The sequence below is a fragment of the Phyllobates terribilis genome, unplaced genomic scaffold (genome assembly GCF_046119375.1).
Source record: "Phyllobates terribilis strain yellow unplaced genomic scaffold, ASM4611937v1 Scaffold_763__1_contigs__length_703860, whole genome shotgun sequence".
Classification (NCBI taxonomy): domain Eukaryota; kingdom Metazoa; phylum Chordata; class Amphibia; order Anura; family Dendrobatidae; genus Phyllobates; species Phyllobates terribilis.
The window spans coordinates 411,031-430,120 of NW_027363523.1; the positions used below are offsets into that span (position 1 = coordinate 411,031).

At 45.3% G+C, this 19,090-nt stretch overlaps 11 non-coding genes across 11 annotated transcripts; all 11 read left to right on the forward strand.

Moving 5' to 3' along the window:
- Window positions 1-522: 522 nt before the first annotated feature.
- LOC141238751 (U2 spliceosomal RNA) lies at window positions 523-713 on the forward strand. Its single transcript, XR_012304200.1, has one exon. It is a non-coding gene; the product is annotated as a U2 spliceosomal RNA (small nuclear RNA).
- Window positions 714-6,898: 6,185 nt separating this feature from the next.
- LOC141239040 (U2 spliceosomal RNA) lies at window positions 6,899-7,088 on the forward strand. Its single transcript, XR_012304474.1, has one exon. It is a non-coding gene; the product is annotated as a U2 spliceosomal RNA (small nuclear RNA).
- Window positions 7,089-8,207: 1,119 nt separating this feature from the next.
- LOC141238967 (U2 spliceosomal RNA) lies at window positions 8,208-8,398 on the forward strand. The gene has a single exon (XR_012304408.1). It is a non-coding gene; the product is annotated as a U2 spliceosomal RNA (small nuclear RNA).
- Window positions 8,399-9,525: 1,127 nt separating this feature from the next.
- LOC141238752 (U2 spliceosomal RNA) lies at window positions 9,526-9,716 on the forward strand. The gene has a single exon (XR_012304201.1). It is a non-coding gene; the product is annotated as a U2 spliceosomal RNA (small nuclear RNA).
- Window positions 9,717-10,828: 1,112 nt separating this feature from the next.
- LOC141238753 (U2 spliceosomal RNA) lies at window positions 10,829-11,019 on the forward strand. The gene has a single exon (XR_012304202.1). It is a non-coding gene; the product is annotated as a U2 spliceosomal RNA (small nuclear RNA).
- A 1,118-nt stretch (window positions 11,020-12,137) lies between these two features.
- Window positions 12,138-12,328, forward strand: LOC141238915 (U2 spliceosomal RNA). The gene has a single exon (XR_012304359.1). It is a non-coding gene; the product is annotated as a U2 spliceosomal RNA (small nuclear RNA).
- Window positions 12,329-13,445: 1,117 nt separating this feature from the next.
- Window positions 13,446-13,636, forward strand: LOC141238754 (U2 spliceosomal RNA). The gene has a single exon (XR_012304203.1). It is a non-coding gene; the product is annotated as a U2 spliceosomal RNA (small nuclear RNA).
- Window positions 13,637-14,755: 1,119 nt separating this feature from the next.
- Window positions 14,756-14,946, forward strand: LOC141238755 (U2 spliceosomal RNA). Its single transcript, XR_012304204.1, has one exon. It is a non-coding gene; the product is annotated as a U2 spliceosomal RNA (small nuclear RNA).
- A 1,119-nt stretch (window positions 14,947-16,065) lies between these two features.
- Window positions 16,066-16,256, forward strand: LOC141238756 (U2 spliceosomal RNA). The gene has a single exon (XR_012304205.1). It is a non-coding gene; the product is annotated as a U2 spliceosomal RNA (small nuclear RNA).
- A 1,117-nt stretch (window positions 16,257-17,373) lies between these two features.
- LOC141238757 (U2 spliceosomal RNA) lies at window positions 17,374-17,564 on the forward strand. Its single transcript, XR_012304206.1, has one exon. It is a non-coding gene; the product is annotated as a U2 spliceosomal RNA (small nuclear RNA).
- A 1,120-nt stretch (window positions 17,565-18,684) lies between these two features.
- Window positions 18,685-18,875, forward strand: LOC141238758 (U2 spliceosomal RNA). The gene has a single exon (XR_012304207.1). It is a non-coding gene; the product is annotated as a U2 spliceosomal RNA (small nuclear RNA).
- The last annotated feature ends 215 nt before the right edge of the window (window positions 18,876-19,090 follow it).

Genomic DNA, 19,090 nt, shown 5'->3' on the forward strand with positions numbered 1-19,090 from the left:
TGTTGCTTATGGCGGTCTCTGTGAGCTTCTCAGTGACATTCAGCCATCCAGGTATCCCGCCTGCAGTAGACGGAATGTGGCAATGGAACGCTGGCTGCGCGTGTCATAATAGGCTCTGAGCCTTTATATACCTGCGCACAGCAGCAGCCACCTTCAGTCTGCTGCTGGACAGCCAGCAGCAGCAGCAGCAGCAGGAGAGGTAATTAATCAGCAACCCTCCTGCTAAGGGTAGACAGCTGCTCGTTCCACCCCCCCCCCCCCCGCCTTAATTGGTTCTCCTCCCTTCCAACGGTGTTGAGGCGGGTGGGAACAGCCGGGGGTTGAGGGTACTGTGCTAAAAGAGGTGGAGTTATGCAGATCTAAAACGCATGGATTGCAGCAGCAGCAAGCCGAAAAGTGCAGGCATGTGAGGGATCTAGAGGTTGACAGCATGTCTTCTTAACGGGAGTCCAGGTGGCCATCTCCACAAATGGACTTTTCAGAATCCTTGGGTGGCACCGTAGTCGGAAACCAATTCTGGTTATCGCTTCTCGGCCTTTTGGCTAAGATCAAGTGTAGTATCTGTTCTTATCAGTTTAATATCTGATACGTCCCCTATCTGGGGACCATATATTAAATGGATTTTTAGAACAGGGAGATGGAAAAAGAGCTTGCTCTGTCCACTCCACGCATTGACCTGGTATTGCAGTATCTCCAGGACCGGTGCACCCCTTCTTTAATGCAGTTTCTAAAATCAGAAAGAATTGAATTCAATGCTTTTTGTTCATTTGGCTTGTTTGTCGGATTTTGGGATGGACTCTTTGGCTTTGCTTTTCTTCTCCTCATTGGATTTTTCATGTTAAAAGTTGCAGAAGCCAGATGACAAGCTCATTTTGGTTCAACTTCAGCAACTGTGCATTGCATTGCCATGTAATGTAATGCAATGCTATCTATCTAGCTCTCCCTCTATACTTCCTTTTGGATAAACAGACATATTAGGCAAGCATTTTGGAGCTTTCACCTAAATAACTACAGGTGGTGAGATAAGCTGCACAATATAATTGACCTTTCAGCATATTGTTGCACACACACCATCTATTTAGCAAATGCCCTTGTTATCAACAGCAGCCTTTTAAACTCACCTGAGCTAACAGGTATGTGAGCTGGTTACTCTGCTGCGCTTAAAATTTCTTTTTTGGTTTGCTACAATGCCTTTTCTGAAACGTTGTCTCCCTCTGCTGGAACACTGACTTCTTTCATTTAATGCCTGCAGACTATAAAAGAGAAACCAACCCAAAAAGTTTGGTTGATTAGTCTGTGGCATTCTTTTAAACTGTTGCTTATGGCGGTCTCTGTGAGCTTCTCAGTGACATTCAGCCATCCAGGTATCCCGCCTGCAGTAGACGGAATGTGGCAATGGAACGCTGGCTGCGCGTGTCATAATAGGCTCTGAGCCTTTATATACCTGCGCACAGCAGCAGCCACCTTCAGTCTGCTGCTGGACAGCCAGCAGCAGCAGCAGCAGGAGAGGTAATTAATCAGCAACCCTCCTGCTAAGGGTAGACAGCTGCTCGTTCCACCCCCCCCCCCCACCCCCCGCCTTAATTGGTTCTCCTCCCTTCCAACGGTGTTGAGGCGGGTGGGAACAGCCGGGGGTTGAGGGTACTGTGCTAAAAGAGGTGGAGTTATGCAGATCTAAAACGCGTGGATTGCAGCAGCAGCAAGCCGAAAAGTGCAGGCATGTGAGGGATCTAGAGGTTGACAGCATGTCTTCTTAACGGGAGTCCAGGTGGCCATCTCCACAAATGGACTTTTCAGAATCCTTGGGTGGCACCGTAGTCGGAAACCAATTCTGGTTATCGCTTCTCGGCCTTTTGGCACGATCTATCAGGTTTACCTGTGTGGTCTTGCCTGTGAGGTGCTCTTGGTACCCTTTCTCTCGGCCTGGGGGGATCGTTCCTCTTCGGAGGGACTTAACCCCCCTGCTGCTATTGGGAGGAAGGATTAGTCCGGGAGCAACGGGAAGGGATCCCATGAAGGCTTGCGCCTTTCAGAGAGAAGAGTCGGTACGTTCCTGAGTGAAGGATGCCGGCAACGCTCACATATTCATCGGGTGATGCCCGGATGCGGAACACCGTGAGGATTGAAGTTGGAGCAGGATCGAGGACGGAGAAGAACTTGGACTACATCTGCCATAGGATTCTGCTTGGAGTTCTGGAGTTTCGGCGGGAAGACATATTCTGCTTCCAGGACAATGAGTACAAGGGGACTTACACCATCACCTTCAAGAGCCAGGGATGCTGTCACCAACTCGTACAAAAGGTAAATGAGAAAAACTACTTAGATGAATTGGATGGACTAACCTTTTGTCTCTTGTATGCCTATGACGAGATCCCTATCGTGGTGCATTTCCCGAACCCCTTTGTGGAAGCTGCAGACATCTCGACCTACCTTATCCGTTATTGTGATGATCTGAGATACCTGGGCACTGTGAAGAACGCGGTCGGCTTCTGGTGCGGCAAGAGGAGGTACATGGCCCGTCTAAAGAGGGACCCAAGCGGAGTGGGAGGAATGCTACACCCTCCCTCAACATTTGTGATCGGTAAGAGCAGAGGCTACTTATTTTACCCTGGAATGCCGGTATGTTGCAGGAACTGTGGACAAATGGGTCATACCCAAACGTCCTGCACGGGCAGGAAAGTAGACCGCTGCAATAATTGCAGCTGTTACGGACATTTAATGAAGGACTGTCCCGCTGGGAGGAAATGCAATCTTTGTGGTGAGGCGGGGCACATGTTCCGAGGATGCCCCAACAGGACCAGGACCAGGACCTACGCAGAAGCTGCATCTTCTGCAGCTGAGCCGATGCGCCCGCCGGTCTTCACTGGCGGGCCGGCATCGGAGGGCGGTTCGAAGGGCGAGAAGGCTGGGATGGAGCAGGGAGCCGGAGGCCCCTCTGGGGCGGCCCCTGCATCGAAGTCCCTTAACGATGGGCGGACCTCGCATGGACCGGAGCGGAGGGGTCCTCCTTCTGGGAGGGTATCCTCCGTGTCGATGGTTCCCGATACCGATCCTGTTGTGCTGGAGGGTGGTGCCCCTGTGCGGTTGGCTACAGGGGACCACGCAGCGATGGCCTCAGGATCTTCCAGGGCGATTAGCCAGCCAGATGAGGGGGCTTTGCTTCTAGGTGGTGAACATCAGGGAATCTGTGTTGGTGATCTTATCCTGATGGACCAGTCTCTCCCCCTGGAGGAGGTGGAGGAAGAGGAGGACTGCACCAGTGACCTGGTGGAGTCTGCCCCGAAAAAGAGACGGAATGTCGAAGCCCCAGCGTCTCCTGGAATGTGGCTGGGAACCGTGACCTACGAGGGGGCAACCGCCAGCTCACAGAATATCGAGTCGTTTGGGTCCTCTAGCCCGGATGTTCTGGAGCAATTTGACATACAGGGCTTTGAGTCAGGTGTCCTCATGGAAGATCCACCACCCTGACCTATGAATGCCCACATTAAGACTTGTCTCACTGAATGTGAGGTCATTAAAGAGCCCAGTTCGTAGGGCTGCTCTATTTAAGTACTTAGAAACCACTGACTTTGACATATGTTTATTACAGGAATGCGGGATACAACATGCACTAAATTATAATGACATCAAGACAGATTGGAGACTGGGGCCCTCCATCTGGTCTGGCTCCAATGACAACAAGTCAGCGGGGGTGGGCTTCCTCTGTCGTGGGAGAAATATTACTATAAATACTGTCACAGAAATAGTACCAGGCAGAGTGGTTTTAGTGCATTTTAAATTTAATGGTTTTACCCTACGTGTAATGAATGTTTATGCTTCCCCTGATAAGCAAGAGAGAATTAATTTATTTGGGATATTGCCATTGTACTGTACTGGGTCATCTCCCCTGATCGTAGGGGGTGATTTTAATTGTCTTTGTGCTAGTGAACAACGAGCAGGGGGTGACCCTTTACGCAAATTGGATAAGTCATGTCATCTATTGAAAGATTTTATAACTGATTTTAAATTATGCGATGCGTGGAGGTCACTTCTGCCGACGGACCCTGGTTATACATGGTCCGGAAGAGGGGTGTCTTCCAGGATCGATTTTATTTTCCTATCAGATGATTTTAACCCTGTAAAATGTGTTTTAACATCAAATATATTTTCTGACCATAAGGGCTTGGAGGTGCACCTAGAATACCGGGATGAACAGAGGGTCAACAGGGGCCTCTGGCGTCTAAGTACTTACCTGCTGGAGGACCCTCTGATTCGACAAGACTTTGGTAAAGCCTATCAAGCCTGGCGGCGACAAAAACCTTCTGATGCCCCTATGGTAACCTGGTGGGAAAATTTGAAAAAAAAAGTCAGAATGTTTTTTATAAAAGCAGGGAGACGTAAAGCTAGAGAGAAAAAAAGATGTTTTAGTGATCTTAACACCAAACTGCAAACACTTTTTAAATTCAAAGAGCTAGGGGTGGAGGTGGGAGATGATATTGCTAGCCTAAAAACTGAAATCCAGAACTGCATAGACACAAAGGGGAAAGAGATTATTTTTAACTCTAGAGTGCAGCACTTGGAGGAGGGGGAGAAGTGCTCTCGCTTCTTCTTCAAAAAAGTCATGGATAAAAGAGAAGTGATCACAAATCTAGAGGGTAAAACATCTATGCAGGGAATGCTGAATGCTACTTTTAACTTTTATAAGCATCTTTTTAGTAAAAAGTGTATAGATGAGTCCTTTTTATCTGATGCTCTTAATGATCTCGATTTTAAGTTAAATTTTACAGACCAGGAGTTTTTAGAACGCGATATTGTTTTAGAGGAATTATTTTATGTTTTTAAAAGTTTCTCTAAGGGTAAAGCACCTGGGTGTGACGGACTACCTGTAGAATTTTACCTTACTTTTTGGGACATTTTAAAAGAGGACCTTTTTATGCTTTTTAAAGAAGTTTTTATTTCTGAACAGTTGCCATTTTCGTGGAGGAGAGGAGTGGTGTCTTTGATATATAAAAAAGGTGACCGCAGTACTCTAGCGAATTGGAGACCCATAACTCTCCTAAACGTTGATTACAAGGTACTTGCTAAGGTGGTTGCTGACCGGCTCAGGAGTGTCATTGCCAAACTAATCCAGCCTGAGCAGGTATGTAGTGTACCAGGCAGAAGTATTTCAGAGGTTTTAAACGTATTAAGGGATGTAATTTGGTATTCCAGAGACCGGGGTCAAAATGTAGCTCTTTTAGCCCTAGATTTTGAAAAAGCTTTCGATAGAGTCTCTCATAGATTTCTTTTTAGAGTTTTAAAAAGAATGGGTATCCCTAATATGCTTTTAAATTGTATTAAGATTTTATATAAAAATTGTTTTAGTCAAATTTCTCTTAATGGCTTTTTAACAGATGGAGTTCCCCTAGAGTCCGGAGTGAAGCAGGGATGCCCCTTGTCGCCCATCCTGTTCATCTGCGCCATGGAGCCCCTGCTGAGCGCAATAAGAAAAGACAAAGTGATTAGAGGGGTTCCTGTTCCTGGCGGAGGTGGCAGTGATGTGAGAGTCTTTGGCTACATGGATGACGTGACGGTTGTGTGCGTGGACCCTGCTTCCCTCCGGAGGGCGGTGTTGCGCATTGATTTTTTTTCCCAGGCATCCGGTTTTAAACTTAATTTAAATAAATCTGAATGTCTGACTTTGGGATCCTGGGACACCGCCCAACTCCCGCAGCTCACTATAAAACGAGACAATGTAAAAATTCTTGGAGTTGTTTTTAACGAGGAGAATGTGGGAACTCAAAGCTGGGAGAATGTCATAGAAAAAATGTCAAAGAAAATATCATTTTGGGGTTTGAGGTCCCTAACAATGGAGGGGAAAGTTTTAATTATAAAATCAGTGTTGTTACCCCTCATACTGTATATAGCTATGGTGTACCCCCCCTCTGATGTTTTAATTAAAAAAATGACTAGGATGATCTTTATGTTTTTATGGAACTCCAAAATGGAAAAATTAAGGCGAGAAATAATGAGGAAGAATAAAATGAACGGCGGAAGGGATGTCCCCGACTTACATATTTATTTGTATTTAAATTATTTCTGCTTTTGTTTCAAACATTTTAATGGTAATAGTGCGCTAAGTTATTTTTTAAAATATACTTGTGGGATGATTTTTAAAAGATGGTTTAAGTTGTCGTTGAATTCCCCTGTTTTACTATGCCCCCCCAAACACCAAGCAATCTTAGAAAAGACTGTTCGATTTTATAGCCTTGGTGATTTTAATATGGACATTTTTAAAGACCGCAAGAAGCTTTTATCTTTTCTGAGGAGGAATGAAGATGTGACCCCCATAGTAAATTTCTCAGAAGAGAGATCGAAGCAAGTTTGGAAGAATGTCTTCGGGAAATTCTTAGCAAATGGACATAAGGATATCGCATGGATGGTGGTCCACCAGTGCCTCCCCACCAGAGAGTTTCAACACAGGAGAGGCCTGGTGGCCAGAGCAAAATGCCCCAGAGACTCATGTGTTTATGACGAAACCACCTTGCACCTTATGTGGAATTGCCCATTTGCACAGGAACTTTGGCACAAAGTTGGGATTCTTTTAAAATGGACTTGCGGTTTAAGAGATTTTAACCATGAATATGTTTTATATGGCCTTTTTAAATGTCCGACCCCTCAACAGTATTGTATATGTTGGTGTATGATTAACTGTTTTAAAGACGCCCTTTGGAAGGCACGCAATATTTTACTTTTTAAACGTGATGCTATTTCTGTGAAGGATTGTCTTAAAATTGCTTTTAGCCAGATGTATATTTATTACTTGAGTGATGTCAAATGTATTGGGAGAAGGGATGCCAATCGTATATGGGGTTTTTATGGGTGGAATTCTGTGTTTTAATAATGTACTGTTTGTGTTGTTGTTTTTTGATTGTAAACCATCTTTTACGCACTTAATAAAATATGTTGAAACCTGATCTGTTCTTATCAGTTTAATATCTGATACGTCCCCTATCTGGGGACCATATATTAAATGGATTTTTAGAACAGGGAGATGGAAAAAGAGCTTGCTCTGTCCACTCCACGCATTGACCTGGTATTGCAGTATCTCCAGGACCGGTGCACCCCTTCTTTAATGCAGTTTCTAAAATCAGAAAGAATTGAATTCAATGCTTTTTGTTCATTTGGCTTGTTTGTCGGATTTTGGGATGGACTCTTTGGCTTTGCTTTTCTTCTCCTCATTGGATTTTTCATGTTAAAAGTTGCAGAAGCCAGATGACAAGCTCATTTTGGTTCAACTTCAGCAACTGTGCATTGCATTGCCATGTAATGTAATGCAATGCTATCTATCTAGCTCTCCCTCTATTCTTCCTTTTGGATAAACAGACATATTAGGCAAGCATTTTGGAGCTTTCACCTAAATAACTACAGGTGGTGAGATAAGCTGCACAATATAATTGACCTTTCAGTATATTGTTGCACACACACCATCTATTTAGCAAATGCCCTTGTTATCAACAGCAGCCTTTTAAACTCACCTGAGCTAACAGGTATGTGAGCTGGTTACTCTGCTGCGCTTAAAATTTCTTTTTTGGTTTGCTACAATGCCTTTTCTGAAACGTTGTCTCCCTCTGCTGGAACACTGACTTCTTTCATTTAATGCCTGCAGACTATAAAAGAGAAACCAACCCAAAAAGTTTGGTTGATTAGTCTGTGGCATTCTTTTAAACTGTTGCTTATGGCGGTCTCTGTGAGCTTCTCAGTGACATTCAGCCATCCAGGTATCCCGCCTGCAGTAGACGGAATGTGGCAATGGAACGCTGGCTGCGCGTGTCATAATAGGCTCTGAGCCTTTATATACCTGCGCACAGCAGCAGCCACCTTCAGTCTGCTGCTGGACAGCCAGCAGCAGCAGCAGCAGCAGGAGAGGTAATTAATCAGCAACCCTCCTGCTAAGGGTAGACAGCTGCTCGTTCCACCCCCCCCCCCGCCTTAATTGGTTCTCCTCCCTTCCAACGGTGTTGAGGCGGGTGGGAACAGCCGGGGGTTGAGGGTACTGTGCTAAAAGAGGTGGAGTTATGCAGATCTAAAACGCGTGGATTGCAGCAGCAGCAAGCCGAAAAGTGCAGGCATGTGAGGGATCTAGAGGTTGACAGCATGTCTTCTTAACGGGAGTCCAGGTGGCCATCTCCACAAATGGACTTTTCAGAATCCTTGGGTGGCACCGTAGTCGGAAACCAATTCTGGTTATCGCTTCTCGGCCTTTTGGCTATGATCAAGTGTAGTATCTGTTCTTATCAGTTTAATATCTGATACGTCCCCTATCTGGGGACCATATATTAAATGGATTTTTAGAACAGGGAGATGGAAAAAGAGCTTGCTCTGTCCACTCCACGCATTGACCTGGTATTGCAGTATCTCCAGGACCGGTGCACCCCTTCTTTAATGCAGTTTCTAAAATCAGAAAGAATTGAATTCAATGCTTTTTGTTCATTTGGCTTGTTTGTCGGATTTTGGGATGGACTCTTTGGCTTTGCTTTTCTTCTCCTCATTGGATTTTTCATGTTAAAAGTTGCAGAAGCCAGATGACAAGCTCATTTTGGTTCAACTTCAGCAACTGTGCATTGCATTGCCATGTAATGTAATGCAATGCTATCTATCTAGCTCTCCCTCTATACTTCCTTTTGGATAAACAGACATATTAGTCAAGCATTTTGGAGCTTTCACCTAAATAACTACAGGTGGTGAGATAAGCTGCACAATATAATTGACCTTTCAGTATATTGTTGCACACACACCATCTATTTAGCAAATGCCCTTGTTATCAACAGCAGCCTTTTAAACTCACCTGAGCTAACAGGTATGTGAGCTGGTTACTCTGCTGCGCTTAAAATTTCTTTTTTGGTTTGCTACAATGCCTTTTCTGAAACGTTGTCTCCCTCTGCTGGAACACTGACTTCTTTCATTTAATGCCTGCAGACTATAAAAGAGAAACCAACCCAAAAAGTTTGGTTGATTAGTCTGTGGCATTCTTTTAAACTGTTGCTTATGGCGGTCTCTGTGAGCTTCTCAGTGACATTCAGCCATCCAGGTATCCCGCCTGCAGTAGACGGAATGTGGCAATGGAACGCTGGCTGCGCGTGTCATAATAGGCTCTGAGCCTTTATATACCTGCGCACAGCAGCAGCCACCTTCAGTCTGCTGCTGGACAGCCAGCAGCAGCAGCAGCAGCAGGAGAGGTAATTAATCAGCAACCCTCCTGCTAAGGGTAGACAGCTGCTCGTTCCACCCCCCCCCCCCACCCCCCGCCTTAATTGGTTCTCCTCCCTTCCAACGGTGTTGAGGCGGGTGGGAACAGCCGGGGGTTGAGGGTACTGTGCTAAAAGAGGTGGAGTTATGCAGATCTAAAACGCGTGGATTGCAGCAGCAGCAAGCCGAAAAGTGCAGGCATGTGAGGGATCTAGAGGTTGACAGCATGTCTTCTTAACGGGAGTCCAGGTGGCCATCTCCACAAATGGACTTTTCAGAATCCTTGGGTGGCACCGTAGTCGGAAACCAATTCTGGTTATCGCTTCTCGGCCTTTTGGCTAAGATCAAGTGTAGTATCTGTTCTTATCAGTTTAATATCTGATACGTCCCCTATCTGGGGACCATATATTAAATGGATTTTTAGAACAGGGAGATGGAAAAAGAGCTTGCTCTGTCCACTCCACGCATTGACCTGGTATTGCAGTATCTCCAGGACCGGTGCACCCCTTCTTTAATGCAGTTTCTAAAATCAGAAAGAATTGAATTCAATGCTTTTTGTTCATTTGGCTTGTTTGTCGGATTTTGGGATGGACTCTTTGGCTTTGCTTTTCTTCTCCTCATTGGATTTTTCATGTTAAAATTGCAGAAGCCAGATGACAAGCTCATTTTGGTTCAACTTCAGCAACTGTGCATTGCATTGCCATGTAATGTAATGCAATGCTATCTATCTAGCTCTCCCTCTATTCTTCCTTTTGGATAAACAGACATATTAGGCAAGCATTTTGGAGCTTTCACCTAAATAACTACAGGTGGTGAGATAAGCTGCACAATATAATTGACCTTTCAGTATATTGTTGCACACACACCATCTATTTAGCAAATGCCCTTGTTATCAACAGCAGCCTTTTAAACTCACCTGAGCTAACAGGTATGTGAGCTGGTTACTCTGCTGCGCTTAAAATTTCTTTTTTGGTTTGCTACAATGCCTTTTCTGAAACGTTGTCTCCCTCTGCTGGAACACTGACTTCTTTCATTTAATGCCTGCAGACTATAAAAGAGAAACCAACCCAAAAAGTTTGGTTGATTAGTCTGTGGCATTCTTTTAAACTGTTGCTTATGGCGGTCTCTGTGAGCTTCTCAGTGACATTCAGCCATCCAGGTATCCCGTCTGCAGTAGACGGAATGTGGCAATGGAACGCTGGCTGCGCGTGTCATAATAGGCTCTGAGCCTTTATATACCTGCGCACAGCAGCAGCCACCTTCAGTCTGCTGCTGGACAGCCAGCAGCAGCAGCAGGAGAGGTAATTAATCAGCAACCCTCCTGCTAAGGGTAGACAGCTGCTCGTTCCACCCCCCCCCCCGCCTTAATTGGTTCTCCTCCCTTCCAACGGTGTTGAGGCGGGTGGGAACAGCCGGGGGTTGAGGGTACTGTGCTAAAAGAGGTGGAGTTATGCAGATCTAAAACGCGTGGATTGCAGCAGCAGCAAGCCGAAAAGTGCAGGCATGTGAGGGATCTAGAGGTTGACAGCATGTCTTCTTAACGGGAGTCCAGGTGGCCATCTCCACAAATGGACTTTTCAGAATCCTTGGGTGGCACCGTAGTCGGAAACCAATTCTGGTTATCGCTTCTCGGCCTTTTGGCTAAGATCAAGTGTAGTATCTGTTCTTATCAGTTTAATATCTGATACGTCCCCTATCTGGGGACCATATATTAAATGGATTTTTAGAACAGGGAGATGGAAAAAGAGCTTGCTCTGTCCACTCCACGCATTGACCTGGTATTGCAGTATCTCCAGGACCGGTGCACCCCTTCTTTAATGCAGTTTCTAAAATCAGAAAGAATTGAATTCAATGCTTTTTGTTCATTTGGCTTGTTTGTCGGATTTTGGGATGGACTCTTTGGCTTTGCTTTTCTTCTCCTCATTGGATTTTTCATGTTAAAAGTTGCAGAAGCCAGATGACAAGCTCATTTTGGTTCAACTTCAGCAACTGTGCATTGCATTGCCATGTAATGTAATGCAATGCTATCTATCTAGCTCTCCCTCTATACTTCCTTTTGGATAAACAGACATATTAGGCAAGCATTTTGGAGCTTTCACCTAAATAACTACAGGTGGTGAGATAAGCTGCACAATATAATTGACCTTTCAGTATATTGTTGCACACACACCATCTATTTAGCAAATGCCCTTGTTATCAACAGCAGCCTTTTAAACTCACCTGAGCTAACAGGTATGTGAGCTGGTTACTCTGCTGCGCTTAAAATTTCTTTTTTGGTTTGCTACAATGCCTTTTCTGAAACGTTGTCTCCCTCTGCTGGAACACTGACTTTTTTCATTTAATGCCTGCAGACTATAAAAGAGAAACCAACCCAAAAAGTTTGGTTGATTAGTCTGTGGCATTCTTTTAAACTGTTGCTTATGGCGGTCTCTGTGAGCTTCTCAGTGACATTCAGCCATCCAGGTATCCCGCCTGCAGTAGACGGAATGTGGCAATGGAACGCTGGCTGCGCGTGTCATAATAGGCTCTGAGCCTTTATATACCTGCGCACAGCAGCAGCCACCTTCAGTCTGCTGCTGGACAGCCAGCAGCAGCAGCAGCAGCAGGAGAGGTAATTAATCAGCAACCCTCCTGCTAAGGGTAGACAGCTGCTCGTTCCACCCCCCCCCCGCCTTAATTGGTTCTCCTCCCTTCCAACGGTGTTGAGGCGGGTGGGAACAGCCGGGGGTTGAGGGTACTGTGCTAAAAGAGGTGGAGTTATGCAGATCTAAAACGCGTGGATTGCAGCAGCAGCAAGCCGAAAAGTGCAGGCATGTGAGGGATCTAGAGGTTGACAGCATGTCTTCTTAACGGGAGTCCAGGTGGCCATCTCCACAAATGGACTTTTCAGAATCCTTGGGTGGCACCGTAGTCGGAAACCAATTCTGGATATCGCTTCTAGGCCTTTTGGCTAAGATCAAGTGTAGTATCTGTTCTTATCAGTTTAATATCTGATACGTCCCCTATGTGGGGACCATATATTAAATTGATTTTTAGAACAGGGAGATGGAAAAAGAGCTTGCTCTGTCCACTCCACGCATTGACCTGGTATTGCAGTATCTCCAGGACCGGTGCACCCCTTCTTTAATGCAGTTTCTAAAATCAGAAAGAATTGAATTCAATGCTTTTTGTTCATTTGGCTTGTTTGTCGGATTTTGGGATGGACTCTTTGGCTTTGCTTTTCTTCTCCTCATTGGATTTTTCATGTTAAAAGTTGCAGAAGCCAGATGACAAGCTCATTTTGGTTCAACTTCAGCAACTGTGCATTGCATTGCCATGTAATGTAATGCAATGCTATCTATCTAGCTCTCCCTCTATACTTCCTTTTGGATAAACAGACATATTAGGCAAGCATTTTGGAGCTTTCACCTAAATAACTACAGGTGGTGAGATAAGCTGCACAATATAATTGACCTTTCAGTATATTGTTGCACACACACCATCTATTTAGCAAATGCCCTTGTTATCAACAGCAGCCTTTTAAACTCACCTGAGCTAACAGGTATGTGAGCTGGTTACTCTGCTGCGCTTAAAATTTCTTTTTTGGTTTGCTACAATGCCTTTTCTGAAACGTTGTCTCCCTCTGCTGGAACACTGACTTCTTTCATTTAATGCCTGCAGACTATAAAAGAGAAACCAACCCAAAAAGTTTGGTTGATTAGTCTGTGGCATTCTTTTAAACTGTTGCTTATGGCGGTCTCTGTGAGCTTCTCAGTGACATTCAGCCATCCAGGTATCCCGCCTGCAGTAGACGGAATGTGGCAATGGAACGCTGGCTGCGCGTGTCATAATAGGCTCTGAGCCTTTATATACCTGCGCACAGCAGCAGCCACCTTCAGTCTGCTGCTGGACAGCCAGCAGCAGCAGCAGCAGCAGGAGAGGTAATTAATCAGCAACCCTCCTGCTAAGGGTAGACAGCTGCTCGTTCCACCCCCCCCCGCCTTAATTGGTTCTCCTCCCTTCCAACGGTGTTGAGGCGGGTGGGAACAGCCGGGGGTTGAGGGTACTGTGCTAAAAGAGGTGGAGTTATGCAGATCTAAAACGCGTGGATTGCAGCAGCAGCAAGCCGAAAAGTGCAGGCATGTGAGGGATCTAGAGGTTGACAGCATGTCTTCTTAACGGGAGTCCAGGTGGCCATCTCCACAAATGGACTTTTCAGAATCCTTGGGTGGCACCGTAGTCGGAAACCAATTCTGGTTATCGCTTCTCGGCCTTTTGGCTAAGATCAAGTGTAGTATCTGTTCTTATCAGTTTAATATCTGATACGTCCCCTATCTGGGGACCATATATTAAATGGATTTTTAGAACAGGGAGATGGAAAAAGAGCTTGCTCTGTCCACTCCACGCATTGACCTGGTATTGCAGTATCTCCAGGACCGGTGCACCCCTTCTTTAATGCAGTTTCTAAAATCAGAAAGAATTGAATTCAATGCTTTTTGTTCATTTGGCTTGTTTGTCGGATTTTGGGATGGACTCTTTGGCTTTGCTTTTCTTCTCCTCATTGGATTTTTCATGTTAAAAGTTGCAGAAGCCAGATGACAAGCTCATTTTGGTTCAACTTCAGCAACTGTGCATTGCATTGCCATGTAATGTAATGCAATGCTATCTATCTAGCTCTCCCTCTATACTTCCTTTTGGATAAACAGACATATTAGGCAAGCATTTTGGAGCTTTCACCTAAATAACTACAGGTGGTGAGATAAGCTGCACAATATAATTGACCTTTCAGTATATTGTTGCACACACACCATCTATTTAGCAAATGCCCTTGTTATCAACAGCAGCCTTTTAAACTCACCTGAGCTAACAGGTATGTGAGCTGGTTACTCTGCTGCGCTTAAAATTTCTTTTTTGGTTTGCTACAATGCCTTTTCTGAAACGTTGTCTCCCTCTGCTGGAACACTGACTTCTTTCATTTAATGCCTGCAGACTATAAAAGAGGAACCAACCCAAAAAGTTTGGTTGATTAGTCTGTGGCATTCTTTTAAACTGTTGCTTATGGCGGTCTCTGTGAGCTTCTCAGTGACATTCAGCCATCCAGGTATCCCGCCTGCAGTAGACGGAATGTGGCAATGGAACGCTGGCTGCGCGTGTCATAATAGGCTCTGAGCCTTTATATACCTGCGCACAGCAGCAGCCACCTTCAGTCTGCTGCTGGACAGCCAGCAGCAGCAGCAGCAGCAGGAGAGGTAATTAATCAGCAACCCTCCTGCTAAGGGTAGACAGCTGCTCGTTCCACCCCCCCCCCCGCCTTAATTGGTTCTCCTCCCTTCCAACGGTGTTGAGGCGGGTGGGAACAGCCAGGGGTTGAGGGTACTGTGCTAAAAGAGGTGGAGTTATGCAGATCTAAAACGCGTGGATTGCAGCAGCAGCAAGCCGAAAAGTGCAGGCATGTGAGGGATCTAGAGGTTGACAGCATGTCTTCTTAACGGGAGTCCAGGTGGCCATCTCCACAAATGGACTTTTCAGAATCCTTGGGTGGCACCGTAGTCGGAAACCAATTCTGGTTATCGCTTCTCGGCCTTTTGGCTAAGATCAAGTGTAGTATCTGTTCTTATCAGTTTAATATCTGATACGTCCCCTATCTGGGGACCATATATTAAATGGATTTTTAGAACAGGGAGATGGAAAAAGAGCTTGCTCTGTCCACTCCACGCATTGACCTGGTATTGCAGTATCTCCAGGACCGGTGCACCCCTTCTTTAATGCAGTTTCTAAAATCAGAAAGAATTGAATTCAATGCTTTTTGTTCATTTGGCTTGTTTGTCGGATTTTGGGATGGACTCTTTGGCTTTGCTTTTCTTCTCCTCATTGGATTTTTCATGTTAAAAGTTGCAGAAGCCAGATGACAAGCTCATTTTGGTTCAACTTCAGCAACTGTGCATTGCATTGCCATGTAATGTAATGCAATGCTATCTATCTAGCTCTCCCTCTATACTTCCTTTTGGATAAACAGACATATTAGGCAAGCATTTTGGAGCTTTCACCTAAATAACTACAGGTGGTGAGATAAGCTGCACAATATAATTGACCTTTCAGTATATTGTTGCACACACACCATCTATTTAGCAAATGCCCTTGTTATCAACAGCAGCCTTTTAAACTCACCTGAGCTAACAGGTATGTGAGCTGGTTACTCTGCTGCGCTTAAAATTTCTTTTTTGGTTTGCTACAATGCCTTTTCTGAAACGTTGTCTCCCTCTGCTGGAACACTGACTTCTTTCATTTAATGCCTGCAGACTATAAAAGAGAAACCAACCCAAAAAGTTTGGTTGATTAGTCTGTGGCATTCTTTTAAACTGTTGCTTATGGCGGTCTCTGTGAGCTTCTCAGTGACATTCAGCCATCCAGGTATCCCGCCTGCAGTAGACGGAATGTGGCAATGGAACGCTGGCTGCGCGTGTCATAATAGGCTCTGAGCCTTTATATACCTGCGCACAGCAGCAGCCACCTTCAGTCTGCTGCTGGACAGCCAGCAGCAGCAGCAGCAGCAGGAGAGGTAATTAATCAGCAACCCTCCTGCTAAGGGTAGACAGCTGCTCGTTCCACCCCCCCCCCCGCCTTAATTGGTTCTCCTCCCTTCCAACGGTGTTGAGGCGGGTGGGAACAGCCGGGGGTTGAGGGTACTGTGCTAAAAGAGGTGGAGTTATGCAGATCTAAAACGCGTGGATTGCAGCAGCAGCAAGCCGAAAAGTGCAGGCATGTGAGGGATCTAGAGGTTGACAGCATGTCTTCTTAACGGGAGTCCAGGTGGCCATCTCCACAAATGGACTTTTCAGAATCCTTGGGTGGCACCGTAGTCGGAAACCAATTCTGGTTATCGCTTCTCGGCCTTTTGGCTAAGATCAAGTGTAGTATCTGTTCTTATCAGTTTAATATCTGATACGTCCCCTATCTGGGGACCATATATTAAATGGATTTTTAGAACAGGGAGATGGAAAAAGAGCTTGCTCTGTCCACTCCACGCATTGACCTGGTATTGCAGTATCTCCAGGACCGGTGCACCCCTTCTTTAATGCAGTTTATAAAATCAGAAAGAATTGAATTCAATGCTTTTTGTTCATTTGGCTTGTTTGTCGGATTTTGGGATGGACTCTTTGGCTTTGCTTTTCTTCTCCTCATTGGATTTTTCATGTTAAAAGTTGCAGAAGCCAGATGACAAGCTCATTTTGGTTCAACTTCAGCAACTGTGCATTGCATTGCCATGTAATGTAATGCAATGCTATCTATCTAGCTCTCCCTCTATACTTCCTTTTGGATAAACAGACATATTAGGCAAGCATTTTGGAGCTTTCACCTAAATAACTACAGGTGGTGAGATAAGCTGCACAATATAATTGACCTTTCAGTATATTGTTGCACACACACCATCTATTTAGCAAATGCCCTTGTTATCAACAGCAGCCTTTTAAACTCACCTGAGCTAACAGGTATGTGAGCTGGTTACTCTGCTGCGCTTAAAATTTCTTTTTTGGTTTGCTACAATGCCTTTTCTGAAACGTTGTCTCCCTCTGCTGGAACACTGACTTCTTTCATTTAATGCCTGCAGACTATAAAAGAGAAACCAACCCAAAAAGTTTGGTTGATTAGTCTGTGGCATTCTTTTAAACTGTTGCTTATGGCGGTCTCTGTGAGCTTCTCAGTGACATTCAGCCATCCAGGTATCCCGCCTGCAGTAGACGGAATGTGGCAATGGAACGCTGGCTGCGCGTGTCATAATAGGCTCTGAGCCTTTATATACCTGCGCACAGCAGCAGCCACCTTCAGTCTGCTGCTGGACAGCCAGCAGCAGCAGCAGCAGCAGGAGAGGTAATTAATCAGCAACCCTCCTGCTAAGGGTAGACAGCTGCTCGTTCCACCCCCCCCCGCCTTAATTGGTTCTCCTCCCTTCCAACGGTGTTGAGGCGGGTGGGAACAGCCGGGGGTTGAGGGTACTGTGCTAAAAGAGGTGGAGTTATGCAGATCTAAAACGCGTGGATTGCAGCAGCAGCAAGCCGAAAAGTGCAGGCATGTGAGGGATCTAGAGGTTGACAGCATGTCTTCTTAACGGGAGTCCAGGTGGCCATCTCCACAAATGGACTTTTCAGAATCCTTGGGTGGCACCGTAGTCGGAAACCAATTCTGGTTATCGCTTCTCGGCCTTTTGGCTAAGATCAAGTGTAGTATCTGTTCTTATCAGTTTAATATCTGATACGTCCCCTATCTGGGGACCATATATTAAATGGATTTTTAGAACAGGGAGATGGAAAAAGAGCTTGCTCTGTCCACTCCACGCATTGACCTGGTATTGCAGTATCTCCAGGACCGGTGCACCCCTTCTTTAATGCAGTTTCTAAAATCAGAAAGAATTGAATTCAATGCTTTTTGTTCATTTGGCTTGTTTGTCGGATTTTGGGATGGACTCTTTGGCTTTGCTTTTCTTCTCCTCATTGGATTTTTCATGTTAAAAGTTGCAGAAGCCAGATGACAAGCTCATTTTGGTTCAACTTCAGCAACTGTGCATTGCATTGCCATGTAATGTAATGCAATGCTATCTATCTAGCTCTCCCTCTATACTTCCTTTTGGATAAACAGACATATTAGGCAAGCATTTTGGAGCTTTCACCTAAATAACTACAGGTGGTGAGATAAGCTGCACAATATAATTGACCTTTCAGTATATTGTTGCACACACACCATCTATTTAGCAAATGCCCTTGTTATCAACAGCAGCCTTTTAAACTCACCTGAGCTAACAGGTATGTGAGCTGGTTACTCTGCTGCGCTTAAAATTTCTTTTTTGGTTTGCTACAATGCCTTTTCTGAAACGTTGTCTCCCTCTGCTGGAACACTGACTTCTTTCATTTAATGCCTGCAGACTATAAAAGAGGAACCAACCCAAAAAGTTTGGTTGATTAGTCTGTGGCATTCTTTTAAACTGTTGCTTATGGCGGTCTCTGTGAGCTTCTCAGTGACATTCAGCCATCCAGGTATCCCGCCTGCAGTAGACGGAATGTGGCAATGGAACGCTGGCTGCGCGTGTCATAATAGGCTCTGAGCCTTTATATACCTGCGCACAGCAGCAGCCACCTTCAGTCTGCTGCTGGACAGCCAGCAGCAGCAGCAGCAGCAGGAGAGGTAATTAATCAGCAACCCTCCTGCTAAGGGTAGACAGCTGCTCGTTCCACCCCCCCCCCCCGCCTTAATTGGTTCTCCTCCCTTCCAACGGTGTTGAGGCGGGTGGGAACAGCCAGGGGTTGAGGGTACTGTGCTAAAAGAGGTGGAGTTATGCAGATCTAAAACGCGTGGATTGCAGCAGCAGCAAGCCGAAAAGTGCAGGCATGTGAGGGATCTAGAGGTTGACAGCATGTCTTCTTAACGGGAGTCCAGGTGGCCATCTCCACAAATGGACTTTTCAGAATCCTTGGGTGGCACCGTAGTCGGAAACCAATTCTGGTTATCGCTTCTCGGCCTTTTGGCTAAGATCAAGTGTAGTATCTGTTCTTATCAGTTTAATATCTGATACGTCCCCTATCTGGGGACCATATATTAAATGGATTTTTAGAACAGGGAGATGGAAAAAGAGCTTGCTCTGTCCACTCCACGCATTGACCTGGTATTGCAGTATCTCCAGGACCGGTGCACCCCTTCTTTAATGCAGTTTCTAAAATCAGAAAGAATTGAATTCAATGCTTTTTGTTCATTTGGCTTGTTTGTCGGATTTTGGGATGGACTCTTTGGCTTTGCTTTTCTTCTCCTCATTGGATTTTTCATGTTAAAAGTTGCAGAAGCCAGATGACAAGCTCATTTTGGTTCAACTTCAGCAACTGTGCATTGCATTGCCATGTAATGTAATGCAATGCTA